We start from the raw sequence: 5,657 nt of genomic DNA, 5'->3' as shown, positions 1-5,657 counted from the left end.
AAGGGTGGGGGGGGTGTCTCCGGGTGGAGGGGGGGAGCTGCTGCAGAGGGGCGCCGACTTGGGGACCGGGAGGGCGAAAGGTGGAAGTTTCACCTAGGGCGTGAAACATCCTTGCACTGGTCCTGCTGACTGGAGCCACTGGACACTACCACAGTAAACATCATAAACATCAGATTAAGGCATAGGCACCATAGACATAGGCTTAGGGACTCAACTCCCAGAGCCATGTGACTATATCAGAATTTCAGGTTTATTATGTTTCTGGACTCATAGATGCAAAGAAAAACTCCACCCAGGTGTGATGTTCGCTTGAGTTTGTAGACAGCATATCCCAGACTAGGTGCAGCAGCCAGCAGAGCCATGGAGGATGTCATTTGACTCCATCCCCAAAGCAGATCCTGCTGCTCTGTGGGAAACCCCAGCTGCCTATCCCACTTTGGAGAAGGGTTTCCTGCATAATACATGCCCCCATTTGGTGATGTGCCTAGGATCCTGGATTGTCTTTTTGACCTGAACACCAGCTTCACACTCCCATTGACTGGGAACTGCGGCCAATGGGAGCTGTGGGGACAGTGCCTGTGGGTGAGAGCAGCACCCGGTGCCTTCTGTCCCCCGCCAACACCTAGGAGCTGGACCTGCTGGCTGCTTCCAGGGTGCAGTGCGGTGCCAGAACAGGCAGGGAGCCTGCCTTAGCCCTGCAGCACCGCTGACCAGGAGTTGCTGGAGGTAAGACCGCGCCCCAGTTCCAAGCCCCAACCCCTGCCCCAGCCCTTAGTCCCCCCCTAAAACCCAGAGCCCCCTCCTGCACCCCAAACCCCTCATCTCCATTCTCACCCCAGAACTTGCACCCCCAGCCAGAGTTCTCACCCCCCCTGCACCCCAACCCCATGCCCCAGCACAGAGCCCCCTCCTGCACTCCAGACCCCTCACGCCTGCCTCATCCCAGGGCCCACACACCCAGACAGAGCCCTCACCCCCTCCCACACCCCAACTCCCTGTCCCAGCCTGGAACCCCCTCCTGCACTCTGAATCTCATTTCTGGCCCCACCCTGGAGCCTGCACCCCCAGTTAGAGCCCTCACCCCCTCCCACATCCCAACCCCCTTCCCCAGCCCAGTGAAAGTGAGTGAGGGTGGGGGAGAACAAGCCACTGAGAGAGGGGGAATGTAGTGAGCAAGGGGCAGGGCCTCAGGGAAGGGGCAGGGCTAGGGTGTTTGGTTTTGTGGGATTAACGGGTGGGCAAAATGTGGCCTGTGGGCCAGATCCAGTCTGTCTAACATTTCTGTCCGGCCTCATCTGCTCCCTCGCGATCTCTGAGTGCAGCCCCCTAAAAGTCCTGTAGCGCAGCGAGGCACTCAGGCAGGTTGCATGCCTGTCGTAGCCCCATGCTGCTCCCAGAAGCAGCCAGCTGCTGCTGGCACATCTGTGCACACCCCTGGCAGGGGAGGGGAGGCAGCTCTGCGCGCTGCCCCACCCCCAGCACCATCCTCACAGCTCTCATTGGCCAGAAACTGGCCAATGGGAGCTGTGGGGATGATGATTGTGGGTGTGGGCAGCACACGGAGACCTGCTGTCCTCCTGTCATAAACAGATAGCTAAGGGTTAATGTCTCTTTCACCTGAAGCACCTGACCAGAGGACCAATCAGGAAACAGGATTTTTTCAACTCTGGGTGGAGGGTTTTTTGTGTGTGAGTCTTTTGTTCTGGGTCTTCTGCCTGAATCTCTCTCAGCTAGAGAAGGATTTTTCTATTTCCTGCTTTCTAATCTTCTGTTTCCCAGTTGTAAGTACCAAAGATCAGATAGGGGATTTTTATGTTCTTTTGTGTTTACATGTCTATAGCTGCTGGAATGCTTTGAATTGTATTCTTTTTAATAAGGCTGTTTATTCATATTTCTTTTAAGCAATTGACCCTGTATTTGTCACCTTAATACAGAGAGACCATTTGTATGTATTTTTCTTTCTTTTTTATATAAAGCTTTCTTTTAAGACCTGTTGGAGTTTTTCTTTAGTGAGGAACTTCAGGGAAATTGAGTCTGTACTCACCAGGGAATTGGTGGGAGGAAGAAGTCAGAGGGAAATCTGTGTGTGTTAGATTTACTAGCCTGACTTTGCATTCCCTCTGGGTGAAGAGAGAAGTGTTTTTTGTTCCAGGACTGGAATTAGAGAGGGTGGAGTCCCTCTGCTTAGATTCACGGAGGTTGCTTCTGTTTAGCTCTCCAGGAGCACCTGGAGGGGGGAAGAGAAAAAGGATTATTTCCCTTTGTTGTGAGACTCAAGGGATTTGGGTCTTGGGGTCCCCCGGGAAGGTTTTTGTGGGGACCAGAGTGCCCCAAAACACTCTAATTTTTTGGGTGGTGGCAGCAGTACCAGGTCCAAGCTGGTAACTAAGCTTGGAGGTTTTCATGCCAACCCCCATATTTTGGACGCTAAGGTCCAAATCTGGGACTAGGTTATTGACATGGTGGTAGCGGTGGGATCCAGCTGTTTTACAGCCCATGGGCCTCACCCGTGGGGCTGATTCCCAAGGGAGACAGGATGATCTGGTTTTATGGGGGCTATCAAAAGCTTAAAGCCATCACAGTGTCTGATGCCGACCCCATGCCTGGGCCTGGGGAGATTCTAGACAAGCAGAGGGTGATGGAGAACTTGGCCCTGGCAGACACTGATAACATGTGCATCTTTAGCCAGACCTGGGAGGAACAGGTGTCCCAGGTGAAGAGGGGGCTGGGCTGCCTCAAGGAGGTGGGACTGATGGTAAAAGCAGGAAATAGAAAAATCCTTCTCTAGCTGAGAGAGATTCAGGCAGAAGACCCAGAACAAAAGACTCACACACAAAAAACCCTCCACCCAGAGTTGAAAAAATCCTGTTTCCTGATTGGTCCTCTGGTCAGGTGCTTCAGGTGAAAGAGACATTAACCTTTAGCTATCTGTTTATGACACCTCCTCCCCACAAGGGGTGCGCAGAGATGTGCCAGCAGCAGCTGACTGCTTTTGGGAGCAGTGTAGGGCCATGGCATGCAGGCAGCCTGCCTGGGTCTCTGCTGCACCTCTGGCCAAGAGCCACATGTGGTAAGTGTCTCCCGTCCAGAGCCTACACCTCGCACCCCTTCCACATCCCAACACTCTGCACCAGCCCTTAGCTCCCTCCTGCACTCAAACTCCCTCCCAGACCCCGCACCTCCTCCTGCACCCCAATCCCCTGCCCCAGCCTGGAGCTCCCTCCTGCACCAAACTCCCTCCCAGAACCCATACCCCCTTCATTAATATAGTAGAAATGTGCGACCCGTGACCACTTACTAGAATTCATGGAGTGGGCCCCCTGCAAAAATTATTGCCCACCCTGGATTAGAAAGTTGGCAAACCTAGGGGGAGAGTGAGTGAGGAGGGATGGAACAAGTGGGGGGAGAAAGGGTGGGGCTTTGGGAAAGGGGAAGGGCAAGGATATTCAGTTTTGTGTGATGAGAAAGTTCGCAACCCTATTACTGAGATTAAGAGATGGGTTGGACCCAGTAGAAACATCAAAATCAGCATCGATTTCTATTGTCCCTAATTATTGCTGTTCTGAAGAGTTTAGGGTTTGATCCTGCCCCATTGAAATCAATTGATTTCTACCTCTGGGGATAGAATTGGACCAATAGGTTTTATAGCTGATGTTAACCTAGCCCATCCCATATGTTTACCCAGAGATAAGAAAATCCTCATTGCATTTTTAGATGAACCAAAGTCCATTGCGCAGACGCAGCAAAGCCTAAACTGGAGAGCAGGTTTACCTTAGAATCATAGAATTGGAAGGGACATCAAGAAGTCATCTAGTCCAGGCCCCTGCACTCTGGCAGGACTAAGTATTATCTTCTAGACCATCCCTGACAGGTGTTTGTTTAACCTGCTCGTAAAAATCCCCAATGATGGAGATTGCACAACCTCCCTAAGCAATTTATTCCAGTGTTTAATCACTCTGGCAGTTAGGAAGTTTTTCCTAATGTCCAACCTAAACCGCCCTTGTTGCAATTTTAGCCTCTTGCTTCTCATCCTATCCTCTGATGTTAAGGAGAACATTTTTTCTCCCTCTTCCTTGTAACAACCTTTTAGGTACTTGAAAACTGTTATGTCCCCTCTCAGTCTTCTCTTCTCCAGACTAAACAAACTCAATTTTTTCAATCTTCCCTCATAGGTCATGTTTTCTAGACCCTTAATCATTTTTGTTCTTCTCTGGACTTTCTCCAATTTGTCCTCATCTTTCCTGAAATGTGGTGCTCAGAACTGGACACAATACTCCAGCTGAGGCCTAATCAGCGAAGAGTAGAGCTGAAGAATTACTTCTCAGTGTCTTGTTTACAATACTCCTGCAAATACATCCCAGAATGATGTTTCCTCTTTTTGCAACAGCGTTTCACTGTTGACTCATGTTTAGCTTGTGATCAGCCGCTCCCGATCCCTTTCTGCAGTACTGCTACCTAGGCAGTCATTTCCCATTTTTGTTTGTGTGCAACTGATTGTTCCTTCCTAAGTGGAGTACTTTGTATTTGTCCTTGTATTTGTACTGAATTTCATCCCATTTCCTTCAGACCATTTCTCCAGTTTGTCCAAATAATGCTGAATTTTAATCCTATCCTCCAAAGCACTTGCAACCCCTCCCAGCTTGGTATCGTCCACAAACTTTATAAGTGTACTCTCTGTGCCATAATCTAAATCACTGATGAAGATATTGAACAGAATTGGACCCTGAACCAATCCCTGTGGGACCCCCTTGTTATGCCCTTCCAGCATGACTGTGAACCACTGATCGCTACTCTCTGGGAATGTGTTTCCAACCAGTTTTGCACCCACCTTATAGTTGCTCTATCTAGATTGTATTTCCCTATGTGAGACAGTAGCAAAAGCCTTACTAAAGTCAAGATATACCACATCTACTGCTTCTCTATCTACAAGGATAGATAGAAAGCTATCAGGTTGGTTGTCAAAGAAAGCTATCAGGTTGGTTTGACACAATTTGTTCTTGACACATCCATGCTGTTATTTATCACCTTATTATCTCCCAGGTATTTGCAAACTGATTGCTTAATTATTAGCTCTATTACCTTGTTATTGACCGGGAAAATAAAATCAGAAAATGGCCGATTCTAGCGATTTGTTTTCACTCCCCTATCCCAGCTCCTTCACTGACAAGTTGCCAAACCCCAACCCCAACCCCAACCCCGTGAGCAGGCGTCTAGATTTCATGGGGTTAAGCAGGGCCTGACGCCGAGATTGCCCCTTCCACGCCACGTCCCCATGGGATGGAGATGGCAGAGGGGACCTGCCTGATCGCCACAGCGGAGAGTGGCTCCAGCCTGAGCTCCCTTAGCAGCGTGGCTGCAGCAGAGCCGTAAGGCGGGGGCTGCCCTTGTCCGCTGGGACACCCCTCGGGAGCAGCGGATGGGCCCGGCGAAGGGGGACCCGCGAGCCCTGGCTGGATCAGGCGGGGGCGGGGGCGGGAGGGCAGGTGCCGGGTAGGCTGGGGCGCGCTGCGGCGCTGGCAGGTGCAGGACAGGGCAGCCCGAGCTGCTGTCTCATGCCCGCCGGGGGACCGAGCCAAGGGGAGGCAGGGCCAGGTAGAGTGGCACTGGGGGTGAGCAATCGCCGCGCTCCCTGAGCCGGGAGCCAATCAGCGGGTTCC

This window comes from Gopherus evgoodei, chromosome 1, assembly GCF_007399415.2.
Source record: "Gopherus evgoodei ecotype Sinaloan lineage chromosome 1, rGopEvg1_v1.p, whole genome shotgun sequence".
Taxonomy (NCBI): Eukaryota; Metazoa; Chordata; order Testudines; family Testudinidae; genus Gopherus; species Gopherus evgoodei.
This window is presented reverse-complemented; position numbering follows the sequence as displayed.